The 13,570-nt window shown below is 47.7% G+C and overlaps 1 protein-coding gene across 4 annotated transcripts in view; it reads right to left on the reverse strand.

Annotated features, from left to right (window-relative positions):
* The window catches only part of CACNA2D2 (calcium voltage-gated channel auxiliary subunit alpha2delta 2), a 544,797-nt gene that overhangs the window by 494,457 nt on the left and 36,770 nt on the right, over window positions 1–13,570 (reverse strand). The gene's annotated exons all lie outside the window — the stretch shown is intronic.

Genomic DNA, 13,570 nt, shown 5'->3' on the forward strand with positions numbered 1-13,570 from the left:
CTGGAAGGGAGCAGGCCCTGCAGTCCTCACCCAGCCGATGGTCCGAGGCCTCACTGCAGCAGGAGTCCCTTTATAGCCGGGGAGAGGTCCTGGGCCACGCCCCCTGGGCCAGTTGGAAAAGGCCCTGGAAGGGAGCAGGCCCTGCAGTCCTCACCCAGCCGATGGTCCGAGGCCTCACTGCAGCAGGAGTCCCTTTATAGCCGGGAGAGAGGTCCTGGGCCACACCCCCTGGGCCAGTTGGAAAAGGCCCTGGAAGGGAGCAGGCCCTGCAGTCCTCACCCAGCCGATGGTCCGAGGCCTCACTGCAGCAGGAGTCCCTTTATAGCCGGGAGAGAGGTCCTGGGCCACGCCCCCTGGGCCAGTTGGAAAAGGCCCTGGAAGGGAGCAGGCCCTGCAGTCCTCACCCAGCCGATGGTCCGAGGCCTCACTGCAGCAGGAGTCCCTTTATAGCCGGGAGAGAGGTCCTGGGCCATGCCCCCTGGGCCAGTTGGAAAAGGCCCTGGAAGGGAGCAGGCCCTGCAGTCCTCACCCAGCCGATGGTCCGAGGCCTCACTGCAGCAGGAGTCCCTTTGTAGCCGGGGAGAGGTCCTGGGCCACGCCCCCTGGGCCAGTTGGAAAAGGCCCTGGAAGGGAGCAGGCCCTGCAGTCCTCACCCAGCCGATGGTCCGAGGCCTCACTGCAGCAGGAGTCCCTTTATAGCCGGGAGAGAGGTCCTGGGCCACGCCCCCTGGGCCAGTTGGAAAAGGCCCTGGAAGGGAGCAGGCCCTGCAGTCCTCACCCAGCCGATGGTCCGAGGCCTCACTGCAGCAGGAGTCCCTTTGTAGCCGGGGAGAGGTCCTGGGCCACGCCCCCTGGGCCAGTTGGAAAAGGCCCTGGAAGGGAGCAGGCCCTGCAGTCCTCACCCAGCCGATGGTCCGAGGCCTCACTGCAGCAGTAGTCCCTTTATAGCCGGGAGAGAGGTCCTGGGCCACGCCCCCTGGGCCAGTTGGAAAAGGCCCTGGAAGGGAGCAGGCCCTGCAGTCCTCACCCAGCCGATGGTCCGAGGCCTCACTGCAGCAGGAGTCCCTTTATAGCCGGGAGAGAGGTCCTGGGCCACACCCCCTGGGCCAGTTGGAAAAGGCCCTGGAAGGGAGCAGGCCCTGCAGTCCTCACCCAGCCGATGGTCCGAGGCCTCACTGCAGCAGGAGTCCCTTTATAGCCGGGAGAGAGGTCCTGGGCCACGCCCCCTGGGCCAGTTGGAAAAGGCCCTGGAAGGGAGCAGGCCCTGCAGTCCTCACCCAGCCGATGGTCCGAGGCCTCACTGCAGCAGGAGTCCCTTTATAGCCGGGAGAGAGGTCCTGGGCCACGCCCCCTGGGCCAGTTGGAAAAGGCCCTGGAAGGGAGCAGGCCCTGCAGTCCTCACCCAGCCGATGGTCCGAGGCCTCACTGCAGCAGGAGTCCCTTTGTAGCCGGGGAGAGGTCCTGGGCCACGCCCCCTGGGCCAGTTGGAAAAGGCCCTGGAAGGGAGCAGGCCCTGCAGTCCTCACCCAGCCGACTACAAGTGGTAGTTATGCTTTGTTTTTAAGAGTAAAAACAAAATTCAGGAAAAATGCATCTCCCAATATGAATCTTGCCACAAGAAGAGCCATCATGTCTGCAGAGTTGCCTTTACCATGAAGTGATGTGGACTAGCTGCTTCAGAAGTACCACTTTTCACTTCTGGCTGGTTTAAAATGAGCTTCAGTAAATAGCAAAGTGTGGGGGAGGAGAACGTGAGAGTGCAAGTGAGATAAACCTTTTGCTTCTGGTGAAAAGCTGGATTGGAAGTGAATGAGGCAAGGTCACAAATCTATCTTGAACTGGATTTTTTTTAAAAGAATGCTTTTTATTATTGCTGTTTATTGTCACCACCATTACCACCTGCCCTTACCCCTAAGTCCCTGGAGCATGATATTGACTATGGGAGCTGGGTTAAAATCCCCACTCAGCCATGAAGTTCAGTGGGTCATAATGAGTTAGTCACTGATCTCTAAAAGCCTAGAAGAGTTTGGATTTGATACCCCGCTTTATCACTACCTGAAGGAGTCTCAAAGTGACTAACATTCTCCTTTCCCTTCCTCCCCCACAACAAACATTCTGTGAGGTGAGTGGGGCTGAGAGACTTCAGAGAAGTGTGACTAGCCCAAGGTCACCCATCAGCTGCATGTGGAGGAGCGGAGAAGTGAACCCAGTTCACCAGATTAGGAGTCTACCACTCCTACCCACTACACCACACTGGCTCTCATACCACACTGGCCTAGCCGAGATCCTAGAGTTGTAAAGATTTGTTTAAAAAATGTGATAACCCACATATGTCATACTGAGCACATTGGAAGAATGTCTGGATACAGATGTATCTGTTAATACTGCTAATGCTACTAACAATAACCAATGCTATACCATATCCAGATATGTTTGCTGCTGAATTGCTGTTTTTCCTTTCTGTTGGCAAATATCATATGCAATATCTCAGGATGTGCATTCCTGACTGGAAAGAATTTAATAAGGGACACAAACACCACACAGCAAACCTCTCCATGCAGATATTCTTTATATATTATGCATACACATTAGCCTCATTATGCAAACGACCTAAACACTGGAGCATATGCTCTCCTGACATTTCCTAGGATGGATGGCAAGTGGAAGGAAAGGACAAAGAGGAAAAGGTAAGAATCCTCCACAGCTTCTTTTGTAGAGTGCTACAACAAGAGCCACCCATGTGTCTAATCAAGCCATTGGAAAAAAGGGAACAATTAGGATCTTCCACTCAGAAACAGACTGGACACAGAAATTCAGGGGGGAAATGGGCTGGATCACATATACTGGCATCAAAACCACCCTCCTATCAAAACAGATTATGTCAAGCCTACAGAAGCAACAACAGGTTACCCACCGTTGGTTAGGAGGACTTGCCTGATATAGGAGAAGAAAATCTAAGATTAAGTTCCAACTCCAGGGCTGGGATGGGGAAGGGAGAGTTTCATGACAGTGATCTGGATTTGCTGTTCACCTTTTTGGGGCCATGTCACCTTTATGTTGAGTTGACATCAACCTATATCTTCTTCTTGTATCTCCTGGTAACCCTTAAGTTAAAGCAGGTGTGTGACATGTTCTAACTGTGCCATTAAAATGGACCAGGAACATTCTGAACAGAAGACTCAGATCAACACTATAAAAGAATCAACGGAAACATATGGAAAAGCCTATTTTCCTATACTATACCACTTTCTGCTACAGGTAGGAGCTTGTACTGTAGGTCTGAATGTTTCTACTGGGGGGGGGGGCAAATCTGCACACAGAAAACTAATATATTATGGAAGTGGGTCTGACCTAGTGCCCCCCCTGACATGTTAGTTTTCCATGTTCAGTTTTCCATAAGGTCAAATTCAAGCAAACCCACCCAACCCCGCTGTACACTTGTGGACAATAGTTGCTCTGCAGTTCTGTCGCCTATATTAATTGGTCAACAGAGGTGACTCAGGAAGAGTTCACAAGACACCATTGCAGTGATTCTTTCAAATCTATGAAGACTTGGGAGCTATTTTTGCAGGTGGCTCAGTCAGTCAGGTGGCTGGGAGTGAGTGTGATCAGTGTTTGCTGCAGCACTGATTGTATAAGAACACACAAGAGAAAGGACAAGGGCAAAGACTGTCACTCAATCTGCATAAATCAAATGCCCAGCACCCCCTCCACTAGCATATTCAAAGCTCCACTGTATACATAGCAAGAGCAAAATTTTCACCAGCTCTTAATACCCCTTAGAATCTCTTGCTCCAAGATTCAGGGTCACAAGTAAAGCAATGCCTGGCTCCAGATAAAGTCTCCTGCTACACAAATCTCACAGTTATTACCCTGAATTATCATCCCTGAAAAACTGGGTGTCTGTCTTCAGCTTCAAAAGCAGCTTTATCATGTGAAAAAATATGTTCCTTCTTTTTTTATCAATATCCTTACAGGAGCTCTAGTGACATTGGGCTGATGCACTTGACTTTCAGCTCTGCCGAGCCAAGTTTTAATCTTCATGCAGTGACAAAATGTAAACTGTCCAGAATCCATCACCCATTTTACCACAGGTTTCACCTCCCTAATTTAAAGTTACACTTCGAGAAATGTTCAGAAAGATGAGAATGCAAAGAATGTAGGGGAGGGTGGTTAGACAAACTGAGGTGGATTTGAATGGCAGATTGCCGTGTTTTGCCAGGGCTTGAGCCCACAGTAGTCTGTGTACTTAGAACACCAAGTATGTGGGCAAGGGAGATTCAGCATGTGCACCACATGCAGCTCTGGCAAAGGGAGGAAACTGCTGGGGTGATCACACCAGGAAAGAAGCTGCTCAACCGCAATAGGCCAGATCAGATCAGAGGATATTGCCTGACCCCTATAAAACCAGCAAGGGGATTCTGCTTCTAGCTAGCTTCTGTCTATTGTTACCTTCCTCCATTCCCTTCTGACAGGAACAGATTCTGACAGAATCAGGTCAGTACTGTAGCCCCAAACTGAAAAGCCAAGAATCACCCTAAACTTCGGGTTCTGTATGACTCCATAGAACACAGGGCTGACATTGCTATGTGGATTGTGCAGACAATATCACTTTGGCCAGCCCGGCTTGTAATTCCCTTCCATCTTCTGAACAGGCGGTGTGGTTGATCACTGGCCAAGTTCAGATGCATGTACCCTGCAGGAATCCAATGTGGTTTCTGACCACATCCTGTTCATCCATCCAAATGTGCATTGTGCAGGGAAAGTAGGCAAGACTGTAGCACATTGGCAAGATATCTGGGATTAAAACAGCAGATGGAGCTGTAGGTCAAGACAGTGCCAGGGAAGCATACACATGATTGCTGAACCCCTAGCCAATGCTTTTAGTCCTTCTTCACTTTCATACGCAACAAAATTAATAAAGAGCAGAACTACGTGGCAAGTAGACATGCCAGACTGTCAGCATGAGGTAATTAGCCAAGGAACAAAAACCACAATAGAGAATAAAAGTACTGATGCAGTGAATGCTTGTGAAAAGCCACTTAAGAAAAATGAAATGTCAAGTCAGTTAGAGAGGCACTCCAAACCAGCTCTGTCCAATCTCTTGCATTTGCCACAGAAGCCTCCCGGGAAAGGGTAGAAGTGCATGGCTCTACAGCATAAAAACCTTGTTTTTAAAAGAAGAGAAGGGAGCCTCTCTTTGGAAGAGCTTGAGCAGTCCTGGCTAGCGACTGTTTTTTCCTGCCCTCTCCATGTGATTTTCTTTGAGTCGCAGTGACACCTGTTGAGGAGGATCAAATGCTGCTCAGCTGCAGGCTAGTCGGCTGTTGAGCACTGCCAACAAGCTGTGCACCACTCCCAACCAATGGCACAAGCTTTCAGGCCATCTGGACCTTTTAATGGACTGGGTGTTTTCCTCTTCAAAATGTATGAGAATGTGCCAATACTGTCCATTACTCGGCATACCATCATTGGATGATAAGGACATGGGGCCAAGCCAAATAGCAGCATTGTTTATGCCCCTAGTATTGAAAATGACAGGGAGGGGGGTGGAGGAAACAAAGACAAGAGATCAGGTCTGTTAAATTCAGCAGAGGACTGTCAGATACACACATTACGCTGAACTGTTGGCATGGACAAAGAGGAAACTCTTTGCAGTTGCTACACCTTTTTTTTCTTAATGTCTCCCTGTAAACCACCTTCTGGGAGACTCTTACTTACATAGAATGGTCATTATTACATAGAGATCTTACATAGTGATCAGTGGATACACACAACCAAGCCCACTATGGAGATAATTAGGAAAAGCTGGATAATTTTTCCAAATCTCTGGAGCTCACTTGGAAAAATAAATCTGTCTATCTAATTGGGTCCAGAGTTGAATGGACCTACAGTGTTTGGCATCCCTCTCTACTTCCAGCTGAGGAAACTAGGGTAAAATGGGTGGCATTAAAGGAATATACTTGTGGTGTGGCTGGTGTGTGTGTGTGTGTGTGTGTGTGTGTGTGTGTGTGTATGTAATACGACAATAATCCAGTTGGATCATAGGACTTCAGAGGAATCTAGATCAATAATAATAATAATAATAATAATAATAATAATAATAATAATAATAATTATTATTTGTACCCCGCCCATCTGGCTGGGTTTCCCCAGCCAGTCTGGGCGGCTTCCAACAAAGATGAAAGATACACTAAAATGTCACATATTAAAAACTTCCCTGAACAGGGCTGCCTTCAGATGTCTTCTGAATGTCAGGTAGATGTTTATCGCTTTGACATCTGATGGGAGGACGTTCCACAGGGCGGGCGCCACTACCGAGAAGGCCCTCTGCCTGGTTCCCTGTAACTTGGCCTCTCGCAATGAGGGAACCGCCAGAAGGCCCTCAGAGCTGGACCTCAGTGTCCGGGCAGAACGATGGGGGAGGAGACGCTCCTTCAGATATACTGGACCGAGGCCGTTTAGGGCTTTAAAGGTCAGCACCAACACTTTGAATTGTGCTCGGAAACGTACTGGGAGCCAATGTAGGTCTTTCAAGACCGGTGTTATATGGTCTCGGCGGCCGCTCCCAGTCTAGCTGCCGCATTCTGGATTAGTTGTAGTTTCCGGGTCACCTTCAAAGGTAGCCCCACGCATTGCAGTAGTCCAAGCGGGAGATAACCAGAGCATGTACCAGACTGGCGAGACAGTCTGCAGGCAGATAGGGTCTCAGCCTACGTACCAGATGGAGCTGGTAAACAGCTGCCCTGGATACAGATTTGACCTGTGCCTCCATGGACAGCTGTGAGTCGAAAATGACTCCCAGGCTGCGCACCTGGTCCTTCAGGGGCACAGTTACCCCGTTCAGGACCATTCGAATCGGTCCCACCTCCCTGCAGAGGGGATGGGTCGCAGAGAAGTCCAGTTGCACCAGGAAGTGATCTGACCATGGCACTTCTTTCGTTTCGCTTTTACTTAGTGTCAGATCACCAACATCCATAGAGGTAAGCACCAGGTCCAAGGCATGTCCACGGCTATGGGTTGGGCCAGACTTATTCAGGGACAGCCCCATGGAGGCCATGCTTTCCACGAAGTCCCGAGCGGCCCCTTGTAAGGTCGTGTCGGCATGGATGTTAAAATCCCCTAGGACAACCAAGCTAGGTGTCTCCCGGAGAACATTCGCCACAACCTGAAGCAGCTTGGGCAGGGAATCCTTGGTGCAGCGGGGAGGTCGGTACACCAAAAGGAATCCTGTACTGCCCCTATTGCCCAACTTCCAGAACATGCACTCGGAAAACTGGGTCTTCCCAATAGGATACCTGGTGCAAACTAATGACTTCCTAAAAATCACTTCAACCCCCCCTCCCCGCCGACATGACCTGGGTTACTGTGCGTAAGAGAAACCTGGTGGACAAGCAGTGACAAGGACAGGCCCATCTGCTTCATCCAACCAAGTCTCTGTTACACATGCCAGGTCAAGTCCTCCATCCATGATCAAGTCATGGATGGCAGTGGTCTTATGAATCATTGACCTGGCATTGCACAGCAACACTTTCAGGTCATGTGGGTATCCCTTGCTGATTCTAGTATCCATCCGGTCAGGACCAGACCCGGAGGCAGGGATAGTCCTCAGACAACGACTAAACCTGCCTCCTCTGTAATGACATGGTCTGGTCTTAGCGTAACTCCTCCTCCTACCCATGATCACTGAGATCGGTTGTCCCAGTGCATCCCCCTCTGTGTACCATGCCCCAGCCATTTTGTTGGCTGGGACCTACTCCCCGGCAGCCCTGACCCCTCCCCTTAAGAACAAATAACACCTTTAAAAAACAAAACAAAAAACCAATAAAACAATACAAACAAAAAACAGTAAAAATTACAAAAACATAAAATCAAACAAATTCCCAGGCCCAATAAACATCCATCCCAGCCCCACCCCCACCCCACATACAAAAAATTCAAAAGAAAAATTTTAAAACATTTTAAAAGCACTCTGCACCCCTACAGCAGTAACAGCAACTGTCCTAGTGTGGCCCTTCAGGCCCTGCCCTCGGCCAGGTGGTAAGTGGCAGGAAGGAGCAGGGCCCTCAGACACTCACACAGGAGAGTCCTCCTGGGCAGCAGAGCACAGCAGTCCCTGTGAGGCTTCAGGCCCCGCCCTGGGCCAGGTAGATGGTAAGCGGCAACAGCAGGGCCCTCAGGCACTCACACAGGAGAGTCCTCCTGGGCAGCAGAGCGCAGCAGTCCTTATGAGGCTTCAGGCCCCACCCCAGGCCAGATGGTGAGTGGCAGGAAGGAGCAGGGCCCTCAGACACTCACACAGGAGAGTCCTCCTGGGCAGCAGAGCGCAGCAGTCCCTGTGAGGCTTCAGGCCCCGCCCTGGGCCAGGTAGATGGTAAGCGGCAAGAGCAGGGCCCTCAGGCACTCACACAGGAGAGTCCTCCTGGGCAGCAGAGCACAGCAGTCCCTGTGAGGCTTCAGGCCCCGCCCTGGGCCAGGTAGATGGTAAGCGGCAAGAGCAGGGCCCTCAGACACCCACACAGGAGAGTCCTCCTGGGCAGCAGAGTGCAGCAGTCCTTATGAGACTTCAGGCCCCACCCCAGGCCAGATGGTGAGTGGCAGGAAGGAGCAGGGCCCTCAGACACTCACACAGGAGAGTCCTCCTGGGCAGCAGAGCGCAGCAGTCCCTGTGAGGCTTCAGGCCCCACCCTGGGCCAGGTAGGTGGTAAGCGGCAAGAGCAGGGCCCTCAGGCACTCACACAGGAGAGTCCTCCTGGGCAGCAGAGCACAGCAGTCCCTGTGAGGCTTCAGGCCACTCCAGGCCAGATGGTGAGTGGCAGGAAGGAGCAGGGCCCTCAGACACTCACACAGGAGAATCCTCCTGGGCAGCAGAGCGCAGCAGTCCCTGTGAGGCTTCAGGCCCCGCCCTGGGCCAGGTAGGTGGTAAGCGGCAAGAGCAGGGCCCTCAGGCACTCACACAGGAGAGTCCTCCTGGGCAGCAGAGCACAGCAGTCCCTGTGAGGCTTCAGGCCCCACCCCAGGCCAGATGGTGAGTGGCAGGAAGGAGCAGGGCCCTCAGACACTCACACAGGAGAGTCCTCCTGGGCAGCAGAGCGCAGCAGTCCCTGTGAGGCTTCAGGCCCCGCCCTGGGCCAGGTAGGTGGTAAGCGGCAAGAGCAGGGCCCTCAGGCACTCACACAGGAGAGTCCTCCTGGGCAGCAGAGCACAGCAGTCCCTGTGAGGCTTCAGGCCCCACCCCAGGCTAGATGGTGAGTGGCAGGAAGGAGCAGGCCCCTCAGACACTCACACAGGAGAGTCCTCCTGGGCAGCAGAGCGCAGCAGTCCCTGTGAGGCTTCAGGCCCCACCCTGGGCCAGGTAGGTGGTAAGCGGCAAGAGCAGGACCCTCAGACACCCACACAGGAGAGTCCCAATCCCAGTTGTCTCCAGGAGCAGGAAGGCAAACATCAGAAATCTAGTATTCCCAAACCTCTTTTTAAGGATTCAATCCCATCCCTAGTCTGATATTAAACCCTTGAGCATATCCTTTGGCTGACTGTGAAAAGCAAGGTAAGATGCAATAAAGAATAAAAGAGCCATTTTCCATCCCATTTTGATTACTCCATTTTCAATTACTGTTTCAATGGCTGCTAAGAAACACTCCAATTGATTTGAAAAGGCAGGTAAAGTATGGCCCCTGGGGCTGCTGTATAGGAATTTGAGTTTAGTAGGATGGGTTAAATTTCTTGTTCCTTCACTGATCAGCTCCCTACTTGATCAGTCCTTTTATGCCTCAATTCTCTGTTTGTACATAATTGGAATTAATGACTATGAGCTGTTCTACAGTACTAATTAAAGACACACATAATCTCCTTTTTTATATATATATAAAAGGTCCAAACGGCGTAAGGTTTATACATAACAGATAATTTTTGTTTGTAACAAGTAAGACATGTTTAGTTTTCCATCAACACATTTGTTAGCATCAGAGGCATGCTGAAGTCCACAACAGCAGATGGTCGGTTGCAACAACTACTGATTATTGTTGCCACAATTGGAGAGGGTTAACATGACATGATATAATGTGCCTCTTGTGTTATAAAGTTCAAGAGACAGTATTATAAGATTTAGTTGCATCAAGATGTAGGAGCTTAGGAAATGCTAGCAATATATCCGTAATGTGAATTGATGGTGCTTTTTTGTTGCCATTAGTATTAGTCCTATTTTTAATTTGATAAATTCCCCCCTTTCTTTTGTTAAAAGTTGCATATAAAATTTAGATATATATGCACCCACCCACCAGCAAAACACTATATTAAACCTTACTGTCATGCCATATTGCAAATATTTATGATATATTATCAGAAGTACTTTGCAAAAAGATTCTTCATCTAAGTGAGCCTCTAGATTCTTAACTCATTATACAAATCTGGAATCTTCTCAAATGCCTCCAGGTATTCTACAACTTTCATGAAGAACCTGTTTCTTGAAATTATTTCAATAACTATAGAACTGACTACCAAAGATACCATAGGACAATATCAGAACATCTTTCAGTGGTAGTAAACCAAAATGCTCATTCAATCCAGAAAATGGCTTATAGTAATCAGGAATGGTTTAAGAGCACAATAAGAAACCTGCTGGATAAGGCCCAGCATCCTATTCTCACAGTAGCCAACCAGATGCCTTTGAGAAACCTGCAAACAAGACTTGAGTGCAGCAGCTCTCTCCCACCTTGAACTCAGGAAGACTTGTTCCTGAATAAGCATGCATAACTTTGAAGTGTTAAGGCCCCTCCAAAAATTCAGGTTCACAAAAACACTGAACTGAGCTCACAAATAGATGGAACCCTTCTTAACTCTCTCTTTATCACTAACTCACTTTCCTCTCTCTCCAGGCAGTGTGACTTCACTACTTCAACAAGATCTCCCCTCACATCTCTGATTCATCATTTTTTTTTTAGTTGCTCAGCTGATTCTGTGCATATCCCCACCAATGTCCAACACATGTCCTACCTCTTTTCATTCTGGTTGGTCAGAAGCATGCAGGAACAGACTTCCTATTGGACTATGGCGTTAGTGGGAGCAGAGTAGAGAGCCACATGCAGATTCATTTATTTATTTACTCAATCTGAGTGGCCATTCTACTACAACTGCTATTCAGGGGTAGTACCAACAACAGTTTGCCAAATTCCAGATTTTGCCCATGGGCCCCGAAAGATTTTGGATACCTGTCATGGTTGGTTCATTTTTTTATTTTTATTTTTTAAAAGCCTTTAACTTTAAAGACTCCTTGCACAAATTCCCCTGTATTTTACTTGTCTGGAATTCAAATGTTCCATCCTCTCACAATAGGCTTTTATGCCTGCAAATTTTAGCTAATTCTGCCAACAAATAGTATAATCAATGGGGAGTCCTTCAGAAATCTGAAGCAAAACCAAAGCAAACGAGGTGTTGTCTGAATTAATCCAAAGTGAAGTGGCCCCATATATGAAACAGGCTCCAAAGCCATTGCTTTTTCTGTGCACACCCCTAAGTTATAGGGACAATTTGATGAGTAAACAATTCCTCGTGTCAACTCAGCTTGGTTCCTTCTTTGTTACGTTGGAGTTCATGGGATGTGGTGGTTTCCTTTATAAACCATTTTAATAAGGCAAACAGTAGCAATACCCTCAGAGTTTAGCCACATGAGGTTGTTCTGCCATTGCCAGTTTGGCAGTTTTGTGTCAAACTGAAAGTCTGAGAGCAACATTTCCCCATGGAAGTGTATGCTGCTACCACATGGGGGAGGGGAGGGTTGATACCCATCTAAGTCACACTCACAGTAGTCCTATTGAAATTGATTTTAATGGGTCAGCTCTTAGTAAAACTAACACTGGCTATCTCCCAAGCAGACATGCTTTGAAGCATCCTTTGTTACTGAATATAGTGTATGCATATCCAAACTACCTCACCTTATTACACAAAGAAGGAAGGTTAGAATTATTATAATCTTATTAGTAAGAATCCTATGTACATCTTCACTGAAGTGGACACTGATGCTCTAGTTTGCCAATATCTGTTGAGTTTTGCTTCATTTATCTTGATATTCCAAAATCTATTGGTCAAGGATCACTGGCATTTGTCAGTGAATTGCAGCCTTCACAGTATAGATACTTCACAGGCCTTTAACAGATATGTTCCCTATGAAATTGGATATACCTTTCTCAGAACCAGTTACATCTGGTCCATATTTCTTGACGTAATCAGAATCTCACTTGCTTTGTTGAAAGTAAACATAAATAGATGGTCAATAAGATCGGCAGAAAAAAATGCCTTTTTATGATTCCTGAAAACAGGAATAGCTCTGTTGTAGTAAGCAACACCCCTTGTTTCTGGAAACAAAGAAAGTGTTAAAAATAATGTTTTTAATATGCTAGCTGTCAGAGAAAATATCAGCACCATTACATTTTCTGACACTGTATTCTTGACAATAAATTTCATGCCTCATGTGGCAAAGCATTTATGAGATTTCAGTCAATAACCAATGCACAGGTCCATATCCTCACCCAGAAAAGAGGGAGAAATTAAGAAGCAAAAACTAAAAAATAATAATGAAGGAGGTATTATAATTTTTATTTACTAACATGTCACTGCTTATAGTTAGACCTGAATTAAAAGGGAAAAGAAGCAGCTCTGCCTCTCAGACTGTACATCTCTCTCTCTCTCTCTCTCTCTCTCTCTGTGTGTCTGTCTGTGTGTGTGTGTGTGTGTCACATACAAAAGCTATGAGAAACAAAAACTGAATTTAAAACTTGCAGATGATGGTGTGTGACAGATCTGTAGGTCTGAGACTTTTATCTCCTCTGACATGCTTAGTTCTATTTTTAATCACCAAGACACAGAAGACTGAGTCACAAAATTAAGGAAGGACAGAGCCCCAGAGCACCCAAGCAGGTATCATGGCTCTGACTGTGCTAAGCGTCATTCAGATGCACAAGGAAAGAGATTCCTATTAGGGCTTTGCTTAGGAGCTATTATTAGTATTCAGATTTCCGTTTGTCTCAACTTCTATTTGTATTAGCAATTCTCCAAGCGGAGCATCAGGACCAAGAACAGGAAAACAACACTGCCGCTCACCCTGTCAGATTTGCTAAACGCGGCCCTCATCTTGACTGAATGTCAGTATATCAAGTTCAACATTTAGCTGAGGCAATCATGGTTTCAGATTCTGGCTTGTTTTCAGAAACCATTGTATTATTCTCCAAGTTCAGACATCATGAGGGATGGCAGATAAGTTTAAAATACTGCAATTACCCCAAGAACTGCCTCTCCTTATGATTGACCCAGACCCTACGATCATGAGAGGTTCAGAGGGTGATAATAGAAGAATAAGCTTCTTCTTTTTTGCAGTGACACCTCATTTGTGGAATGCTCTCCCCAGGGAGGCCCACCTGACACCTTTGTTACATACCTTTAGGTGGCAGGCAAAAACATTCCTCTTCTCCCAGGCCTTTTAAATGGGGGGGGGAGATTATTGTTTTAGTTTATGACTATGTTATGTGCTTTGTGTTTAGATATGTTAGGTACTGTCAGGGATGTGTATGGTTGCTCA

This window comes from Podarcis cretensis, assembly GCF_951804945.1.
Source record: "Podarcis cretensis genome assembly, chromosome: 2".
Taxonomy (NCBI): Eukaryota; Metazoa; Chordata; class Lepidosauria; order Squamata; family Lacertidae; genus Podarcis; species Podarcis cretensis.